The 22,070-nt window shown below is 49.8% G+C and overlaps 1 long non-coding RNA gene across 3 annotated transcripts in view; it reads left to right on the top strand.

The window, feature by feature from the left end:
- The first annotated feature begins 21,730 nt into the window (after positions 1-21,730).
- Positions 21,731-22,070, top strand: part of LOC131489491 (uncharacterized) — a 115,849-nt gene continuing 115,509 nt past the window's right edge. For all 3 annotated transcript variants that reach the window (XR_009250596.1, XR_009250597.1, XR_009250598.1), the window contains exon 1: positions 21,731-21,827. This is a non-coding gene — a long non-coding RNA (uncharacterized LOC131489491). The remainder of the gene's footprint in view (positions 21,828-22,070) is intronic.

The following is a 22,070-nucleotide window of genomic DNA, read 5'->3' on the forward strand; positions in this document are numbered from 1 at the left end:
CGTTATCCGCTCCTTTCCGTTGCACCTGAAACGCAGGGGCCCCTCCCTTGTCTTATTCTCTCCTGAGGATAGGGCCATTGGCACAAGATGTATTTTATCATTCTCGTAGCTCTGCTGTGCGGGAATAACAGCAATCGTAAATGGCCCGGATGCCCAGCTCCTGTGACAGGGACAGCGGGGAGAATTGCGGACAGCAGGGAGGCAGAGGGCGCACGACCGTTGCTATTCAGTGGGCTTGGAGGGCCACGGGAGCCACAACATCGGCTTTCCCGAGGGAATCCAGGAACCTGTGTGCAGAGGCCACCACGCTTGCGTGTGCCCTGGGGGAACTTCCCCGTGTTGGGGACACGAATGACAGATGCTGCTTGATGGGGCTGCATGACACTCAGGGACAGCCCGGGGGGTCAGGCAACCTCTGAGCTCTTGCCGGGGGTGAAAACTCTGGCTAAGGAGCCTCCGTGGATGAGGCACACGCACCCACATTTTGCTACAGATATAAAACCGCACAAGAAAAGCAGACTCGCCGATTTGGAGCGGCGACCCTCCTGAGCATCCAGCTGTTTTCTCGGTGTTTTCTCCGTCTTCTGGGTACGTGGGCCCCTTTTATGGCGAACGTGACAATCTCCCCCTCTCGTCTAGCTCTGTTCTAAGCAAGTCCTGGGAGGAACCTCAGCTCCCTTCCTGTGTGTGGTTAACCGGGGCTCGGCCCCTCTCTGTGGTCTTGGACCTCAATCCAAACTCTTCAGGCTGGATCAACACCACCGGGTTCTCAGCAGGTGCACATGTCTCCCTCTGACGGGGGGAGGGGTTTGTGTCTGTGGAGTGTGCGTCCTGCAGGGAGCCCGCCCCTGGGTCCCCACCCCTCCTCTGGCGCCTGGTGGGTGCAGACATCATTCTTCCCAGCTGCTGCCTGCGTTTCTTCCCCCGTGGCATTCGTCACCGCTCACCCATCTCTGGCTCTCGAAGAAGCCGGAGGGAACATGCTGTTTCCTGGGCAGAATAACTGAGAAAATAACTATCATTTGGGGGGACGTCCTCGGAGCTCATCAGGGCCTCCTCCTGGAGAATCGATCTGGACGTCCGAGCTCCAGTGTGGGGAGCAGCTGGCAGGACCGCTTACGTGGGAGGCTGGTTGGGGTCATAACTGTGAAATATGGCCCAAGAGAGGGGTTTCCGGTGATCGCACTCGGAAACCAGGCGCTCTGCTTTTGCTGTCGGAGAAACAGCCCCCGGGACAGGCAGCACTCAAGAAGCAACGTGCGTTCTGTCCTGCTTCCTTCACCCTGAGTCCTCTCAGGGCTCCTGGCAGGCATCCGGGCTTGGGGCCTGCGGAGCAAAGGTCCCTGCAGGGCCAAAGTGGGTCACCTGAGGATCCATATCTCCTCTGTTCTTTGCCACTTGTCACTTAGGCTGTGGTATCTCCTTTGATTAATTCAGTGGGCATTATAGTTAAATTGTAAAATCGTGGGGCGCCTGGGGGCTCAGTCGACGAAGCGTCCGACTTCAGCTCAGGTCATGATCTCACATTTCGTGGGTTCGAGCCCCACGTAGGGCTGTGTGCTGACAGCTGGGAGCCTGGAGCCTGCTTCAGAGTCTGTGTCTCCCTCTCTCTCTCTGCCCCTCCCCTGCTCATGCTCTCTCTCTCTCTCAAAAATAAGTAATCATTAAAAAAATTTAAATTATAAAATTGTATCTACTCATTGTAAAAAGATAAAAACACCTAAAACTATACTACTTAAAGATAGCAGACTTATGTTTTAATTGACACACCCCAGGCCCGTCCTCTTTCTACACGCACACACACGCGCACACACACACACACACACACACACACACACACACATCCCCCTCAGCTAAAGTCAGTGTGACCCTCAGAACTTAGCTAGCTAACCAACATGCCCTTCCTCCTCCGCATCTTTGGGGGGGTGCCCTATGTTCACCCTGCATTTCTGCCGAGGGAATTAAAATTCGTTCTGGGAATTGTGCGGGTCCCATGCCCGGTCCCCGGGGTGCGCATGGCAGGCAGAAGGGCCCCTGCCCCGTGGGCTGCTGCTGCAGAGCAGACCCCCAGCTCTGTGTCTGGGTGGATTCGTGCCTTCTCCTCAAGCTTCTCCTGCTGTTTTCTGCTCCACCGATGCTCACGGGGACAGCCCCGTGCCGATTCCAAACGCATTTCCTCTCAGCTCTAAATTCACCTTTTTGGCCTGGTCTGTTTCATGGTTCCTTTTATGTGTCACCTTGACCGGGCTAAGGGACACCCAGATAGCCGGGGGACATTACCTGTGATGTGTCTGTGAAGTGGTTTCTGGAGGAGATTAGGGTTTGATTCAGGAGACTGAGGGACGAAGATCATCGTCACCAGTGTGGACGGACATCGCCCAGTCCTCTGACGGCTCAAACGGGGCAGAGTGGAAGAAGAGTGAGCTCTGTGTCTCTGCTAGAGCTGGGGTGCCCATCCCCCGCCCTTGGACACCTGCTGGGGTACCCATTCTCCACCCTTAGACACCTGCTGGGGTGCCCATCCCCCACCCTGGGACACCTGCTGGGGCGCCCATCCCCACCCTTGGACACCTGCTGGGGCGCCCATCCCCCGCCCTTGGACACCTGCTGGGGTGCCCATCCCCTGCCCTTGGACACCTGCTGGGGTGCCCATACCCCGCCCTTGGACACCTGCTGGGGTGCCCATCCCCCGCCCTTGGACACCTGCTGGGGCGCCCATCCCCCGCCCTTGGACACCTGCTGGGGTGCCCATACCCCGCCCTTGGACACCTGCTGGGGCGCCCATCCCCTGCCCTTGGACACCTGCTGGGGTGCCCATACCCAGCCCTTGGACACCCTGGCCAAGGCGCCTGGCTCTCAAGCTTGTACCACCTGCTCTCTGGTTCTGCTGCTTACAGATTTCTCAGCTCCTGCGACCACCTCCATAACCAGGAGAGCCAGTTTCTATACTAAATCTCCTAAAAAAGCAAGCAAGGGAGGGGCAGACAGAGGTGGTGTCAGAGGATCTGAAGCAGGCTCTGCTCTGACAGCACAGAGCCGGACGCGGGGCTCGAACTCACCAACCGTGAGATCATGACCTGAGCCGAAGTCGGACGCTTCACCGACCGAGCCACCCAGGCGCCCCTAAATCTCCTCTTACGTATGTCCGCATGTCCAATAGGTTCTGTCTCTCCGGAGCCCCCGCTATAGCACAGCCTGTGAAAATGGATCTCAGCCCTTTGTGTTTTGCTTTGTTTTTTCCTTTATCAGCTGACACGGAAGCTTTTGCAGCAGAGGGCGCTAGAGGGACATTGAGGAAGAAATGTATGGGGCCAGGGTCCACTGTGTGCAGTTCATGGTGGCCAGCAGCGGCCCTGAAGCCCCTTCAGCCAGGTTTGCTGTGAGGCGCCTCTAACCCCTGAAGCACCAGGCTCCCGGGGCGGCTGCTGGCCCATGGTCACTGTGGTGAAAGTTCCAGCAGCTTCCCTGTCCTGTGCTTTTGTAGGGGATCACCTCTGGTGAGTAGCTTTCCCTGGCATCCTAGAGGACAGTTTTCCCAAGAAATCCAGGGGGTAGATTTCCAGCAAATTCCACCAGCAGGATACCGTCTGGCTGTGCCCTCTCCAGCGAGACCTCATCTGCAGCGGTGGTGATGAGTGGGTTCTGTCTCAGCCCTGAGGGTAGTGACGCTATTCTTACATTCCTCACAATTCCCTGTCCTCGTTCCTAGCCAACCCACCATGACCCCCATCTTCCCACCATTTCCCATCTCCTGTTATAGTTAAGAAATCTTTTTTTAGGTGTATTCATTGATTTTGAAAGAGAGGGAGAGAGAGAATCCCAAGCAGTCTCCACAATGTCAGCACAGAGCCCAATGTGGGGCTTGAACCCACGAAACCTTGAGATCATGACCTGAGCCGAGATTGTGCCCTGAGCTGAAACCAAGAGTCGGATGCTTAACTGACAGAGACACCCAGGCATCCCTATAGTTAATACATCTTTATATTAAACATTTCTTCTTCAAGGTTCCTTCCAGGTTGCAGCCGAACAGATACAAATTCTATTTAAGGCAAAGATGAAAAAGAAAGAAAAACAACTATCGTCATTTCTATGCATAGTATATTTCCCTGAGTATTTGGAGAGAAGTGGAATTTCCATCACATCATGGCCAACAAACCAACCTCGTCTTTCCTCCTTCCTCTCTAACCCAGCCCCTGCCTGCTGGCTGGCTACGTCTCCCTCTTGTTTCCCTCCCCCATTCCCCTCTTCTCTCCTCCTCCAAGGCCAATTTGTTTACAGAGCAATTAAACGGTTTCTTGGTTGCAAGTCACGGCTTCAAAACGTTCACATTCTACCTGAGAGAGGTCACTTTCCTAATGCATCCCTCACGCTCACAGAAGTGCATGCACACACACACGGACAGAAACACAGGCACAGGCACACACACATACACACACACACACACACCTGCTCACACCCATTCTGAAGGTACCTTTGGGTGTCCCTACCCCCTCTCCCGCCCCCCAACCCAGGACAAAAGCAGTGTGGAGCTGCGAGGTGACTGTCAGAGCCCTGGTGGTCCGCTGGCTCCTCACAGGGGGATGGGCACCTGCGCGGCCAAGGGGGATTATCTGCTTTGTGTGTTTCAAGGGTTTTCTTTAATGTTCTACTGGGTTTATTTGTCTTTGGGGGAAAGAGATGACCTGAGAGCTTGAAGCATACGAACGTTGCGTATGATGTTTATGTTTTGATCGTGAACATAGACTTAAATATATAATCACTCTAAAGTACTTAAAGAGATAATGGAGACAATTACAGAGTCATTATGGAAGGAAAAGTGCCTTGTGTTACTGTTTATGGTAATCAGTAGCTACTAATTGTGGTATTTGGAATGGGTTCCAAAATCTTCCCATCGACATTAAGGGCACCTCTGTGTTTAACACACGGTCGTTGGAATAGCAGGGGTATTTCAGGAGAGTAACACACAGGTGAGGTAAGGTGGGGGGTCCTGGACTCTATGTATCTGGAGTTGCTTTCCAATGAATCTCGAGCACCCGGATTCAGGTCAGACATGTGGTAGATACTCAACGGATGTTTGTTGCATTAATTCGCTGCTGTTATTCATGCTTTTCTGGGGTTCCTTTATAGTCTCCACTCAACAGTGGGGAGGGAGTGAGATGGTCTTGGGGACTGGACTGCCTCAAAGGCAAAGGGAAGGCAGGTGGCTTTACCCTGAAAGCAGACTGTGAGCTGTTGAAGGGTTTCCAGCAAGAGAGCAAGCGATGGGATCTTGCTGTGTTCCTCCTGTCCCTCTTCCGTAATGTGAGGGGAATCGATGAACGGAAGCAGGAGTGGGTTTGGTTCCAGTAGCTGGGACTAGAGACAGTGAGGTGGGGAGATTTGAATGATGTCGTCAGGGTAGAGCCAGCAGGATGTGGTTGGACTGGGCGAGGAAGGGGATCCGTGAGTGGATTCCAGAGTGATGGCTTGAGTGCTGAGTGGAGAGCGACACAGCACCACAGGAAACCCTGGAGGAGGGGAAGGGTGTGGAACCCAGGAAGAGATACTCTTAGATCAGCTCTTAGATCCTCTTATGACGTAATTCCCCTAAGAGATGTGCACTAAAACCAAAGCGCAAGGGCTCAAAGAACATTTCTGAAAACTTCCTGTGTCCAGAGAGCTCTCTCCCTGCCGCTTTTGGGAGATGCTAAGTCATGAAACTGGCCTTTAAGAAATACGAGGACAAATGAAACGCAAATGGCATTTATGTAATAAGGGAAATAATTATTTTCATGAAAACGAATAAGAGAATTATGAAAGAGAGAAATGAAGTCCATATAATCATTAAATAAATTTGTCCGTATTGCAAGAAAATCATTTGCCTTTCTATAAGAGAAACACACTCGGATTGGGGAGCCTGGGTGGCTCAGTCGGTTAAGTGTCCGACTTCGGCTCAGGTCATGATCTCACGGTTCGTGGGTTCGAGCCCCGCGTCGGGCCCTGTGCTGACAGCTCAGAGCTTGGAGCTGCTTCCAATTCTGTTTCTCTCTCTGCCCCTCCCCTGTTCGTGCTCTGTCTCTCAAAAGTAAATAAACGTTAAAAATTAAAAAAAAAAAAGAAACTCGGATTAATGATGACATGATACAGATGAGTCTAATTTATAAAAAAGAAATTTAATCTGACTTCAATGGTAATGGAGTATAAATATTTGCTTGCTTTTCTCTTTACTTATCTAAATAGTCACGTCCATAGCCTCGTAACGTTGCTTTCAGAGTTGTTAGAAATTGTTGTGATTTTGTCCGTAATTTTAACTAGGGCCGACTTAAGAAATCGGTGGTTAATTTATAATCCTTATTGTTGCGTCTACGTTTTGTCTTTGATCAACCCGATAATAAGAACTGGGATGCCCAGACGGTTAGAGATGAGGTTTGGGTCACTACCCGTACCCGTTTGATTTATAGCTATTCCACAATCTTCCACCGTGTATGCCTCAAATAATAATGGAAGTTGCAGTGAGTTCTTGATCGAGTTAGTTTCCCCAAGATTCCATTCGTTTTTTCCCTTGTTTTTTCTCTACTAATTGTCAGCAAAATATTCTTTTCTGCGGGCATGAGTCTAGCATTGGAATTTCATCAAGTTTGTTTTGTTTTCCTCTGTGTATTCTTCTGTTTTTGCCGAAATATTTGTTTTGTCTACATTAATCTGACAACCTGGGTGGGAATGGATTCAAATTTATATTTTTGCTGTTTTTGTTGCTTCACTTACCCTGACTGCAAATGCAGTATAGGAATTCACGCTACTGTCATTTATTTTATATGGTACCTTGCTTTCTGGCCACCGATATTCTATGAACTACCAGACTAGCATTTGTCCTCATAATAATAAAGATAAGGAATAGACCCAATTTACTAGCACATTTGTGGTATTTCTGGTGCCGTATTCCGGTTTATTCATTCACTGATGCCAATATATTTCTTTTGACTATGTGATTTTATAATTTCTCCGCACTAGCGGACTATTATTTCAAATCCAGAACTGTTCCCTTATATACGATATATAGCATATTGTATTTACATAAGCAACGCTGTACATTTCCCCTACAATCCCATTTTAAAATCATTTTCCATCCACGTGTGATATAAAATATATGGATTCCCCACCCCCCACCTCCATAAATATCTCCTTAAAGAAATACGACTGTGTTTTCTACTCTATTATGTCTTATAGACTAGGAAATAAACTTCCAGATTGTCCTGCAAGGAATACTAAATGGATGAAAAGAAACTAGCATTTACTAAGCACACATGTTTGTCAACTCCTTAGTTAACCCTCAGTAGGATTGTTAGGCACACTATAGCACACCTAGTTAAATTTGAATTTCATATAAACAACAAAGACTTTTGTTTAGTATAAGTATACCCCAAATGTCGCATGGGATATACTTACACTAAAATCATTTGTTGTTCCACTGAAACTCAAAATGATCTGAGTGCCTTGTATTATATTTTCTAAATCTGGCAACCCTCTCCTCAGACGACCCTGGACAGCTCCTACTTGCATAGCTTTGTCTACTCTCCTTTTATTTCCACGTCCCCCAGTCTAGAAGAGAGTTCTTTGGGAGTGTGTGGGAAACTTGAAATAGCTTCCACAATGGAGACTTGGATGCTTAACATTTTTAAATAAGGTTATTTTTATAGTCTTTCCTCCCGTGCCTGAATATATAGCAAAATGAAGACTATCCTCACTTCATACGGCATCAGATTACGGTTTAGAAGGGACAATCATGGCACGATCGTGCTGGAAGCCACGTTGGCGGTCCCCTTACCCGCTGAGTGTGTTGTGCCAATGGAGGGCACGTGCCCTCTTCGGGAGGCCTTTCGGTCATCTCCAGCATGGGGGACATTTCTACCACAGTGATTTTTGCTGACATGTGATTCGTGGACGATGTGTGAAATAATACGTAAATGGCATCCTGACCAAAGGAAAAGCGATACAGGTTGAGGATCAGACAGGGGGTCGAACTGAGGGAAGAGGCGAGAGGAGGCAAAAGGATGGAGGGGGAGGGGCTTGCGGAGCCACACCCTATATGCTGTCTGTGCTCCTAGACCCTTGTGGAAGGTTCCCCAGGCTCTCCACCCGTTTCTCCGTTTTGGGGGGTGGGCAACAACGAAAAATGCCCAGAGACAGACCTCCTTTGAATATCCTCCCAAAAAAAGCCCAAAGGCATTTTATGCCACAGACACAGCTCTGGGACATAATTCTGATAAATCCCATTCCTTTCTTTTCACGTTAGCAGACAATGTGGCCTCTGTCTTTGAATCTCCAACGCAAACTTAACACGTTAGCTTTGTATTTGCCGTATGCTCCCACAACCTGGCTTTTAAATTCCATTCAGCACCACTTGAGCAGCCGCGTCGGGCCGGACTTTTATACCTCATGATCTGTAAGGAAATACAATGCTGCGGACCAGGAGGGCTCACCCTGCAAGAAAGAAAGGGAGTCTCTTTTGGAATGTGAATAAACCATCACCGTCTTTATTAATTCTCCGAATGCAAGCTTCCACGCTGAAAGTCTTCTCAAAGTTGGACCCAGCTGGGGACTCATTCATCTTACTGCGCATACGCTCATTCCAGACTAAAATGATATCTCTGATTCAAGGATAATTACAATTGGACACGGCACCAAATAGCTCCCTAACCGTGCGTGCGGAAATTCAGGAAAGGAGTATCTGAAGACATGAGGGCTTTCTGAGTTGATGGAATAATTCTTTTTTGAAATAAATTAAAACTAGGGAGAATATGGGTGACCCAGAGTCTGATCCCTGCATTTATGAAAACATTTGGAGATTTCAAACTAGCTTCCCAGCCCATGCCCTGCTGATGCGAGTATTAGAGATCTCTCTTCTCATTGATTTCAACAGGGACATGGGCCTGATTATCAGTGTTTTTGTTGCAAACATCTCTTTTTTAAAGAGCGCTGTCTAGGAAAATGCTTTCTAATCAGGCATTTGTTTGATTTAGTCTGCTGAATTAAAACTCAAAACCCCAAGACATTCTGTAAAGAAACACTAAGCATAGAGAGGCCGGCATGCCATAGGTTTTGTCTTTCTTCCTTTCCTTCTTTTCTTTCTTTCTTTCTTTCTTTCTTTCTTTCTTTCTTTCTTTCTTTCTTTCCTTCTTTCCTATGATTATTTTTTGAGAGAGAGAGACAGAAAGAGACAGAGCACAAGCAGGGGAGGGGCAGAGAGAGAGGGAGACACAGAATCCCAAGCAGGCTCCAGGCTCCAAGCTGTCAGCACAGAGCCCGATGCAAGGCTTGAACCCACGAACCGTGGGATCATGACCTGAGTTGAAGTTGGACACTTAAGTGACTGAGTCTGTCTTTCCAGACCAGATATGCACACACCAAATTTCGATCTTTTTTTTTTTTTTTCCCAATCTAATTCCTGCCACTACTGCCTGATTTCACGAGCAGTCATCAAGCTTCGGAAAATAGTATCCTTCACACATTCATCTCAAATGTCCTCTTAAGCCTTTATTAAAACTTGATGAAAATGCTTGGTTTGTGGCAACAGACTCAAATTTTCATTGGAAATATGCTCTAAAGACAGTAGTGAATTCAGGAAGCATGAGATTTGTGTGTATTATTTATTTATTAAAAAAATTTTTTTGTTTATTTTTGAGAGACAGAGACGGAGCACAAGCAGAGGAGGGGGAGAGAGAGAGGGAGACACAGAATCCGAAGCAGGCTCCAGGCTCTGAGCTGTCAGCACAGAGCCTGACGCGGGGCTCGAACCCATGAACCCTGAGATCAGGACCTGAGCCGAGGTCAGAGGCTCAACCGACTGAGCCACCCAGGCGCCCTGTTCGTGTGTATTTTTTAAAGGCGTACACTAGATATTTCAAAATCCAGGTTTGGGATCATAAAAAAGTATGACCAAAATACGTCAGTCAGAATAATTTAGGGAGGAAAGCAAAGATCGACCTTTTGGGAGTCATGTGATTTTTATTTTCCGAGTGTGTTTGGTGCAGGAGAGACGGGCTGAGGTGGAGGTGGGTCTGGGAGCAGGGGTATCACCTGACCCTGGACGACAGGGGGCTCTGTTCTCTCCCCAGGAGCCCTGACTTGCAGCCATGCTCACGGCGAAGCTTGGAAGGTTCTGCCTCTCATGCCAGTGAATGATGGCCAGGCCGCCGGGATTGGTGTCTCCAGTTTGCTCCGTTCAGGTCAAGGGGGGGCATTCCGTGTCCCTCTACCAAAGGCCAGGGCTGCTGTCAGATGGCCTCACCCCTGCATCCACCACTTCCTGGTTCTAGAAACTCCTCCTCCTCCCTCCTCCTCTTCTCGAGACACAGGAGGTACACACGCTCTCCACTCTCACTAGCTCTGTATTCGGTATTTATTCGGTTGTAATAAACACTGCTCCTGGGGCGCCAGGGTGGCTCAGTCAGTTGAGCATCCGACTCTTGATTTCGGCTCAGGTCGTGATCTCACTGTTTCTGAGTTCGAGCCCCAGGTCGGGCTCTGTGCTGACAACGCAGAGCCTGCTTGGGATTTTCTGTCTCCCTCTCCCTCTGCCCCTCCCCTGCTCTCTCTCTCTCTCTCAAAATAAATATGTAAACATAAAAAAGTAAGTAGACACTGCTCCTGCCTTGATTTAACTGTCTTCAAAGTAGCCGGTTGGATTGTGCACCTGTTTCCTACTAGGACCCCAGCCTATAACGTTTCTTTTATACTTCATGCATTTCTGCGATAGGGGAGCAGCCCGAGACTCTGGCCTGAGAGGCTCCGGTCCCTTGGCGGGGGGGACACCGGGACACTGGCAGGGAGGCCCCAATAACTCCATTGCTTCTGTTTCTCCCTGGTTCCAGTGTCATTTGATTGTTTTTCATCTGCTACGAAATCTCAGGCAACCACGCTTCCTTGCAGTGGCCAAGTGAACCCATCCTCCTCCGAGTGTGACCTTCCAGCTCTGTCTCGAGCCAAGTTTTAATTGTACACGGCTGTTGGCAAGTCCCTACCGGCTGTTGGCCAGAGACATCAGTGGCTTGCGACGGGAGCTTTATCCCTGGGCAGCTTAGGAACTGGAAGCTTGCTTTTTCTCAGAGCAGAACTCTAGCGAGAGAGCAGACCTTTCATCCAGTCCTGAGGTGATTGAATCCTGGACCACGGCTTGATTACACCCTTGTCACAGACCTCGGTCACAGGCCACCAATTAAGCTGTCTCACAGAAATCAAGAGATGATAAATGGTTGCCGTCTTAAGCTATTATAATTTGAGGTAATTTCCCTCCATCTTGATCCAAGTGTAATTAACAAAAATTGTACATATTTAAGCCGTACAACTTGATGTTTTGATATACACGTACATTGTGAAATAATCACCAGAATCCAGCTAACGAACGTATCCGTTCACCTCACGTGGTTGTCATTTACTTTTCCTTTCCTCCTCTTGTTGTGTGTGTGTGTGTGTGTGTGTGTGTTGAGAACATTTAAGATCTACTCTCAGCAAATTTCAAGTGTACAATCCAGTACCATTAACTATAGTCACACTGCGGGACGTCAGATCTCAGACACCGGTTCATCTTATAACTGAAACGCTGTACCCTTGACCAACATCTTCCCACTTCCTGCCCCCCCCCTCGGACCCCACACCCCATTCTGTGCTCTGCTTCTACGAAACAATCACGAAATGAATATTTTGGTACTTGTAAGTGTAGTACTTTCCCCACCAAAACCTACGAATTCAGGGGTGGGTTGGAGCCAGGCGGTGGGCAGGGTCTGTGAACATAAGAAGCCTGTCAGAGAAAGCTCACATCGCCTGAGTTGATGACCGCAGAAATCTGGTTCTGGATGCTGAGGACGATGGCAGGGAAGGTTCCCGCTGGGTGAAGAACATACTAAAAAACGAGAACAGAGAGGGTCTTGTTATGTAGAGGCAGAAGCCTCACGGCACCTGCAATACTCTGGAAAGTGGAGACTGTGTCCGACGAACTTGGAGATTTAGCCTAGGACGTTCTCTAGCAAAACGCTGAAAGTCCTGTTTATAGTACAGTGTGTGATGAAAAAGACTAATAACAAAAGAAACAGTCAGTGGTTTTGAAAATTCTCAGCTTCTCCCAATGGCAAACGACGCTAAAATTAAGAAATGATTCCCAAGCAAGGAAGAAATCCAGAGCACTAGCAGGAAAATGTTGTCTTGAAATGAAAGTGAGGGTTTGATCGTAAGATATTTGTTAAAATCTTAGGAAGTTCAAAGAGGGTGCCTTGGAGAATTATTCAATCGTTCAGAAAAGGCTCTGTAGAGAGACTTCACATCTGCCTCTAAATAGAACAATCAAAGTGTGTAAGATTATATCATATCAAAGAGGCTCACTGTTGTGGCTTTTATCAAATGGCGTGAGCCCCAGTGTGATTCACAGGAGGTCCACAAAGAGTTTGAGAGAATTTTATCAGCAGGAAAAACCACTCGCTTGAACTTAAAGAAATACAGACAATAATATGCAAGAAAGCATATGGATCCCCCAAATTCTACAGGTAGGAAACCAGCCAAGAAAAAAAAATTCAGCAGCAAATAACATGTCTGGTTTTTGTTTTGTTTTGTTTTGTTTTGTTTTGTTTTCATGTATTCTCCACTCAGAGAGTGAAACTGAGAGTCATGAGAGAATTATTCCCAGGCCTTTGAGCTCTAATATCAAGAAACTTCCAGTGTTTTCCTGGCTCTATTTTTGAGTTACTACAGTAGATCAGGGACTCTCGGTTTCCTTCCTTTTGAAGAGAAGTGTCTACAGTGATCATCCTCTGTCTGTTCACACTTTGTACAGTGGTCTGTGGGAGGGAGCAGGTAACTTGCCCCTTTAGTGTCAAAAGTCTCCATATGGAAGGAACACACAGCTGCCTGCCTTTATGGCATCGTTTTGTGGGGCTCTCTTAGACGACGGGCTTCTGGACTGAGAGCCAATGTCACAAGGTGGAAGGAGACGGGACTTGGGGGGAGCAATTTGTTATGAATCGATGCTACCTCATAAAGTTGCCAAGGTCTCAGCATCAGACAAAAGAGAGAGTATTCACCACCCGCAACGCCAATTCAAAGACTAAGAATGGTCAAATCTATTTTCATGGCTGTTGTGTTTCCGTTTGGGGGAGCGGAGAAGGAATCTGCAGTCAGGCCAGAAAGTTACTCTGCCATTTTGGTTGTCTTTGACATTATTACCAGTGTCAAGAATGCTAATTCACCTGCTTGATTTCCCACCTTCCTTCTGCGCCTCTGGACCTCCCGGAGAGCCCACATCTGACAGCCCAGGATGATCACTGTCCTAGAATACTGATACACATTTTGAACCTTTTCCCGTTAATTAAAATTCTCAACCGGTAAGAATTACTTACCCAGATCCCAGGGATTACACACTGGAATCGTTATTTCTTGTACAACCGGAGGGTTTTCTAAAGACGGAGTAAGATTTTATGAAAGCCATTTGACCTACTTGAGTGAACAGGCTTTGTTTAGGATGAATTAATGGTGATTTGTAATCACTGTTCCCTGAAGTCAGCACGATCTTCTCAGAACCACTTCATCAACCTCTGTCGACAGTAAGGAAGAACCAGATTTTTTTTAAAGTTTATTTATTTTTGAGACAGAGAGAGAGAGAGAGAGAGAGAGAGAATCCCAAGCCGGTACCACACTGATAGTGGGGAGCCCAACGTGGGTCTTGAATTCACCAACCATAAGATCATGACCTGAGCTGAAATCAAGAGCCAGAAGCTTAACTGACTGAGCCACCCAGGCAACCCGGAACCAGCTTTTTCTTTCTTTTTTCTTTTTTTAAATTTCCTTAATGGAGACCTTCTGTTTGAACAGCACTTGTGACTTTTCTGTGAACTTTGGCTTTTCTCTTCCTTCAAAACCACCCTGTGAAGATAACCGTGGTAACTGACATCTCCATTGTTCCGGGCAGGTGAAATCTCCCTGCAAAGTACACGTAACTGTGGAGGTGCCCCCCCCCCCCCCCCGCCCTGTCCAGGCTCAGGTAAAATTTCCACTTTGGTCAGTGGGTGAGGTGTTTTTCTCTTCTCACTCCCAGCATGCCCCCAAGATTGCCCAGACCCTGCACTCTCTTTCCGGTGTCTGTTTGCGTCTGTGTGGGGTGACATCCACAGAAAGTCCCCTACTCAAGGGAAGTCCAGAATGGAACGGTCGATGTGCGGCAGATGACTTAGGGCTCATCCCCAGTGCCCCCACCATCCCTCCCCTTCTAGTCTCAGCCCCTGTCCTTCTTTCTGACCCCCTTTCCTCCACCCAGTCTTTCCTAGTCTTTGGGATCAAAAACTGACTTCACAAGTAAGCACTGGGAGTTTTTGTGTCAAACGCCTGTGTTCTCGATCTACTCCCTCCTGGATGTGGGCTCCTGCAGAGGCAGGCTTGCTGCCCTCTGGCCCCTTCCACCTGCACGGGCCACGGGCGTCACCCCTGGAGGTGCAACAGCCACGTTGCCACCAGGATGCAACGGCCCTGATGGCGATGGGAACACAAAATGGACCGGCCCTGGGTCCTGCGATAAAACTGGGACACGACACACATCCTGGGCTCCCTACCTCCACCGCCCTTGTTATGTGAGTCGAGCAGCCCTTCTTTGTTCAAGCTAACTCTAGTGAACGGTTCTGCTTGTTCTGCCAAATCCCACCTGATACCCTGGATGTGGCTCTTTCCGATCTTCCACGGATGTTTTAATCCCTCCCAAGTGCACCCATGATTCCTCAATCGGAGGTAGACCAGGCAGCCAGAGGCGATTTCTCCTGGGCTCCAGGGTTCTCAGCATCGAAGGGCACAACCCAGGAGAAGTGAGAAGGAGGATGCCTTTCTCACCGGCGTCAGGGGCTCCAGCTTCACCACCCAGCTCCCCCTCGCCCGTGGTAATGACGCCTCTCCATGTCTCCTCTTCCGCTTCCCGCGTGCATGTGAATTTAGAGCACCGACCCTCACAGCAAAAGGCGGCACCTTATTGTGCCCCTTCGCCAGCGAGGAGCCTAATGAGATCGTGCAGGTGATAGAGTTTCCTCCTGCCCCTGACCTGTCAGGACAAGTTGAGTCTGATCTGATTCTCATTTCATTAAAGCAGGCTCCGGAGGGTGACGAGATCTAATGATTTCCCTTTGTGTTCGAGAAAGGGCCCTCGGGTTTTGTTTTGGTGGTGAAATTAAAGAGGCATCTCCGGACCTTTCTGCAGAACCTGGGACCTTCAACTCTGAAGTTTCTGCTGTATTCCGCAGTGTTGGAGAAAACATCTTCCGAGTGGTCGATGGGTTCCTACTTCATATCTATGCAAGTCGAAGCCAGATGTCCTGGATTCCCAGAACGGGAGCCAAAGGAGACATGACTCTCAGGATCCAGCTCACGTCTGTGCTAAGGTTCCTGGCAAATGAGCGGGTGAATCGAAGAAGATGAATTCATGACTTAGGAGTTCAAACACATATTTAAAATTCCTTAGACACTTCCATCTGAGCCTTCTACCTCTTTTTATTATGGAAAAGCCAAACACAACGGATCCTGCTTACAAAGGCACTGAGACAGTGTGATTTATTCACCGGATGAAATCAATCAAGTCCTGAGTCACCTCTCCAGAGCTTATGAGTTGCGTCTTCTGGCAATATTATCAGGAGGCTGAACGGCCTGATTGAATTTAGTGGTGATGAGAATTATTATATCGAGTCCAATCTCTGAAGAGGAGGGAGTGGATGCTGTGTAGACAGGCTGAGTGTCTCATAGTGACTCAGTCTCCTTGCAAGAATGTACGTTTCACACGGGGACTAGGAATCTTCCTAGATGTCAAAGGCTCTTTTTCTTTAATTCTCTGTCATCCCAAACATCTGGGTGTTCAAAAACTTTACAAATACAGTGAAATCTGAAAATGGCTACAGTGTAAAAAAACAAGTCTCACCAAGGTCTTAGAGAAAGGCGATCCCTTTCCTGCTCTCCCAGGGAGGGAAACAGGAGTTTCCTACAGGTGTTGGGATTCAGTCAGACCTGGGTTCCAAGTCCTGCTCTGTCCAGCGGTGTGCCCTTTGACAACTGACTAACCCTCTCTGGGCCTTGATGATAATGTCTGTAAAATGGGACATGCCGTGACACCTGCTGGGGTTACTCCGATGGGTTAAGTGAGGCATCTTGTTTAAAGGTCCCGGAGAATGACAGCTGCTCCTTCTTGCACCTCGACTCCCTCCAAATTGGGTCCTGCTGACAGAAAAATCCAGTGTGCTTTAATCCTGGAGACGGAATGAGTTAAACTCTGAGAGCTTAAAATGTTAGAACTCACACGGTGCTTAGAAGTTGTCTGGGGTTAGACAGCCACTTTACAGACACAAGGGAAAGAGAGCCAGTGTGGACTCGTGACCCGCTCAAACTCACACGGACAGTGAGCCGCGGAGCTGGGCTGAGCCTAGGTCTAAACAGTCCTGCCTCCGCGGACTGGGCTCCATCACAGAAAAGTCAGTGACGTGGCTTAAAGGATGATATTTAGCATCTCGGATAACAAGGGGGGCAGACGCACGGCTGCTCTGTGTTACTATCACAACCCATGTCTCCCCCTGTCATTTGGTTGTATCGTCCCAAATACCAGCAGTGTCATCAACCAAGCTCAAGTTCAAGGACCTGCATCCACCCTGGCCATGCGCACAGGAAGAAGACTAACCCAGGCATGCTTAGGCTCAAGATAGAACAGAACGGCTACTCTTGGGGCACACAGGAAGTCCTGGAGGCTCTGGAATGTACTACGTGAAGTTAAGGGATCAAGGAGGCAGAACTTTGACTCCCCAGGGCATCGCGATGCTGGCTGCCCTTTTACTTGAAAGCCCAGCTCCTGGGCACCTGGGTGGCTCAGTCAGTTAAATGTCCGACTTCGGCCCAGGTCATAGTCTCGCAGTTCATGAGTTCGAGCCCTGCGACAGGCTCTGTGCTGACAGCTTGGAGCCTGGAGCCTGCTTCGGATTCTGTGTCTCCCTCTCTCTCTGCCCCTCCCCTGCTTGCGCTCTGTCTCTCTCTCCTTCAAAAATAAATAAAGATTTAAAAAAAACAAAAAACAAAAAAAACAACCCAGCTCCAAACGCTTTATCCAAGAGGGTGCCTGTTACTTCTCTCAAGCCTCTGCGATCACTCCAGCGGGACAGAGAGGACAGTAACCAGGATGACATGGTATGTGTGCAATTCTCTCCCTCCTAGCACGTGCTCAATGACAAATGTGTGCAGAGTGATTTTAACAACGTTTGAGTACTCTCTGTGCCACATCTGTTGGCCAAAGAAATGTGAGTGGAAACCATGTGGGTCCCATCAGGGCAGAAGCTCCTCCTGGCACATTCTCTGCTCCATCCGCCTGGGTTCCAGAGAGGAGGACCCAGGGCAGAGCGTTCAGCTGATGTGCAGGGGACACGAAGCAAAAGCGAGGACCGAACTGTGTTCCTTTACGCCACTGAGATGGTTGGGTCGTTTCTCGTCCCGGGGTGACCCAGCCTGTCCTGGGTAATAAAGACAGTGCGTTGGGACAAGGGGGTTTTGTGTTCTGTTGTTGCTAAAGCAGATTGCTACCCACTCAGGTGCTGAAAACAACACAGACTCATTGTCACACAGCTTTTTAAGTTCAGAAGTCTGCTGGGCTCGGCTGTTCCCCCGCCGGGAGTTTCGTGAGGCTGAAAGCCAGGCGTCATTGGGACTGCGTTCTTTTCCGGAAGCTCTGCAGAAACTGCGTTTCCTCGTTAGTTCACATGGTTGTTTGTCTCTTGTTCCTTGTGGTTTAGGACTGAAGTCGCCATATCTTTGCTGAAGGAAGGCTGGTCCCAGGTCTTAGAGGTCTCCACGTTCCTTGGCCTGTGTCTCCCTCTCCCCCCCCCCCCCCGTTCCATTTTCAAAGCCACCAACTGCGCCTCAAGCCTTCACACTTAGAGTCTTTCCTGGATGGATCCTCTCCTGTCATGGTGTCACTCCGCACTCTTACTCTCCTGCCCTCCTCTGTCAACTTGCAACTGCCCGTGTGATAATCCGGGACCACGTCTCTGCTTTCAAGTCCTCAATCTTAATTTCCTGTGCAGATCCTTTTAGCCAAGAGAAGAACCATATTCTCTAGCTTCAGGGATCAGGACAGGGACACCTTTGGGGGACATTATTCTGTCTACTACCCTTGGGGTTACACTAGGTCCATCATGACACGATCTCCTTTTTGTGTTTCCACCTGCAAATTTGGGATTCTGTGTGTGAGATATACTAAACAGGTATCATCGTTTGATTGCAAAATCAGTAAGGTGGTTGTAACAAAGCACCGTGGTTGTGCTAAGGCACTGAGGTGCATTAAATGCAAGGGTGTGAGAGAGAAAAAATGGGCTTACAAAAGCAGTACTTTTGGATAGATTAGGATTGTTTCCTGTGATACTGAGATATAATTAGATATATAAATTTTTGGGTCTTTGTCCCCAGTTCCTGACTCCCTCTTCCTAAATCCGTGGGAATTTCCTGCTGGGTACGAATGTCTTTTCTTCTAATGAGGTGACTCTTGGTGAGCCCCTGGATGGGGGCTGGTCACCAGAGACACCAAGCCATGATTAGAACCCTAGAAATTTCCGCCCCAGAGAGGGGAGAGGGGCTGGAAATTGAGTTGATGGTCTATCGTGTCTGTGGGAAGAAGCCTGTATAAAAACTCCTAGAACAAAGGGTTCTGAGAGCTTCTGGGTTGGTGAACACACAGAGGGGCTGGGATTTCGGCACGCCTGGGAGGTCGTGGAAACTCTTCATCCTCTCCCACCTACCTTGCCCTCTGTGTCTCTTCCAGCCGGTCGCCCTGCGTTATGGCCTTTTGTGATGGACTGGTAACCTAGTAAGTTACTGTCTTCCTGAGTTCTGGGAGCAGCAGCTCAGGGAAATTATCGACTCCCCAGAGAGGGTTGCAGGAACCACTGAGGAGGAACTGGTTGGCCAGTAGCACAGGTGACAATCGGGAGGAACTGGTTGGCCAGTAGCACAGGTGACAATCGGGACTTGTGATGGGCGTCTTGACAGGGGTGGTCTTGTGGGACTGAGCCCTTGCCGTGCGAGACCGGACACACATCCACCTGGGTCAACAGAGAATTGGAGAATTGCTTGGTGGGAGAAACACGCAAGCCCTTGGCAGCCAGAGGCGTTTGGGGGAGTGCGGAAGTGAAGGGAAACACGGAAGAGAGGTTTTCCCAGCTCAGGTGCCTGGCCTGAAGGAAGAACTTTAGAGACGCAGGCCAGTGGGGTGGTTTCACACGCGGACTCTGCAACCAAATTGCCCGAGTTTGAACTCCGTGCCTTCTCATTGCCGGTTTTTATAAATAAGACTCCTGTCTCTACATTCTTTCCCCTTCAAAAAAAGATGAGGAAAAACAGTAACCTGGTGGGGTTGTTGTGAGGTTTCGATGAATTAATGTATTGAAGACCAGTTCATCAGAAGGGCCTCACTGTCATGAATGTCGGCTCTCACGATACAGGGAACGTCGGGGTGATGACTCAACTCCATGGTCACAGAAGCTCTATTACACAATCTTTGACACTAGATGGGTGATTTCCTGACCTGGAACCCAGAATGGAAGGTCGTGGGTAGACATTTGGTGCTCTGAAACTGGCAAAACCCTGAGCTTTAAGCAGTCACCCAGCGGAGACAGGCTGAGGAATGGGAGGGCATTTGGTTGGCGATCATAAAAAGCTGATTGCTCAGACAAAAGCTGCCCGAGTCTTACTCAGAGAAGCCGAGTGAGCTTCCCTTGTGGGGACAGGGATGTCCACAAGGACTGATGTCAGGATAGGCTTCAACCCCTGAGAACAAACTGCTTGGGGATGCTTTCCCACGCTGCGCAGTAGGAGTGAGAAACCAACGTTTCTCCTTTTCTTCAAGGCAGAAAAATCTGGCTGAAAAGACCCGACACAGAGGGGTGACCCAGGAAGGGAGAGTCGACACAGGTCATGAAGATACTTGGTGCAAAGGATTTTGTGGGATTTCTAGGCACTTCCTAGCACAAAGGAGCCTATGAAGGGGTTACCAACGTGGGCTCTGAAGGTAGGCTAGCTCTGTCTGAAGCCCAGCTCCCACACACGCAAGCATTACCCTTGGGCAATTTATTGAACCTCCTTAAATCTCAGTTCCTTGCCTGTGAAATGTGTATAACAAGAGGCCATGCACGCAGGTGTTCATGAAGACGGGCTTCACCCAAATATTACACTTAGAATAATGTTGTACTTGAAGCCAGTGCTCAGTAAATATTACCGTTAGGTGATTTCCCCTTGCCATTTCTTCGTCTAGATTCCCTCATTGGTAGAATGGGCCCTGATGCTATGTATGCAGATGCACAAGATTCATCCATTTGACGACTGTTTACTTGAGACACATTGTGTAAGTTGCTGAGAATTCGGGGAGGGGGGCAAATACGAAGGTATCCACGTTGAGCTTACATTTGGGATGGGAGGAAAGGCAGCAACAGGAGTTGAAGACAGACTATACGTAATGCCCAAATAAATAAGCAGGATGACAGACAGCGAATTGCCTATTCAACAAATGCTCTGTAAACAGGGGTTACATTCTCTGTATCTAAATTCCCTGACCTTTTGAAAGGGATAATAAAAACAGCAAACCCCAGGGTTGTCCGTGAGCATGAAATGGATTTAATAGATGTAATACCAGCTCCTAGGGGATAGATGGCTGGGGGATAGAAGTCTTTACCTACAGGGGAGGGAGTGGGCTTCTCTCAGTCAGTCACTCCCCCCGCTGCCTGCGCTGCCTGCGGGGACCTCCGGGATTACTCCCTCCTGGTAGTGGATCTGGGATCTGCATTTGGCTCTCCAGCTGGGAGGGGGATATTCTCCCCGGAGAGGAAAGAAATGATGAGTGTGGGGAACTGCAAATCATAAACCTGCAAAAATATGGCACTTCAGGGAGTGACAGTGAAGGGGACACATTTTCTGGCTTTTAAAATATTACCTTTTCGGACAGGAGGGACGGTGAAGCAGGCCCCGAGCCCTCAGCCAGGAATAAGGGGATCTATTTTATTTCGCACTGATCGTGAGAGGCCAAAAATATTGCCTATGATTAAACAACAACAACAACAACAAAAATCCTCCAGCCCTTTAGGCTGCAAAAATAAGCGTCCCTGTCGCTATAGGGCGCCACAGGCAATAGGCCCCCCGGACTTCTCCCCTGGGTCCTGTCTGCAGCAAACACCAAAGTGGACAACGGGGAATTAGCATCATTCCTTCAAGACAGTAATTCTCTGCTATCATCGGAAACTGCACCCGGCCTAGAGGAATTCTCCCCGCCGCGCCTCGCGCCTGGAGGGCTCTCGTTCTCTGCCTTCACTTCGCGTGGGGCCGGACTAGGGACTGGGCACAGGGCACAGGGGCGCGGGGAGAGATCTGGGACCCGGATGGGACCAGGGTCCCCTTGTTGTGGCGCGGGTGGGCGGGTCGGAACGCAGGTGGGCGGGGTGAAATCTGAAGCAGGGGCGGGGCCGGGACTCGGGCGCAGGTGGGCGGGGCGGGGGCTGGGACCGGGGCGGGTCGGAACGCAGGTGGGCGGGGCAGAGGGGCGGGGCGCCCCGCAGGTGGGCGGGGTGAAACCTGAGGCAGGGGCGGGGCCGGGGCTACGGCGCAGGCGGGCGGGGCGGGCGCTGGGACCGGGGCCGGGCCGGGACGCAGGTGGGCGGGGTCGGGGTGGGACCCGGGCGGGGCCGGGGCGGGGCGCAGGTGGGCGGGGCGGAGGCGGGAGGCGGGGCGGCCCCGGAAGCTGGAGAAAAGTTGCAGGGATCCGAGCGCCAGCAGCTGCTGGAGCTGGAGCCGCTGGAGCGAGGACCACCCCGCAGGTACAGAGCGGGCGGCGAAAACTTGGGGTCTGAGGGAGCGCTCCAGACCCACCTCCCGGGGATGTGCGGGGCGCGGAGCCTGGCGCTGGCGCGCTGCTGGGCACAGATGAAGCTGGAGCGGGCGTCTGTCGCGCGGCCCTGCGGCGGGCGGGGCAGCCCCAATTTGGGGGTTTGTTGGGGAACTCTGGCGGGGGCGCTGATGCCACCAGCAGTGCCTCTGCGGGGCTCAGGGCGGCCCTTCCC

The sequence above is a fragment of the Neofelis nebulosa genome, chromosome 11 (assembly GCF_028018385.1).
Source record: "Neofelis nebulosa isolate mNeoNeb1 chromosome 11, mNeoNeb1.pri, whole genome shotgun sequence".
Taxonomy (NCBI): domain Eukaryota; kingdom Metazoa; phylum Chordata; class Mammalia; order Carnivora; family Felidae; genus Neofelis; species Neofelis nebulosa.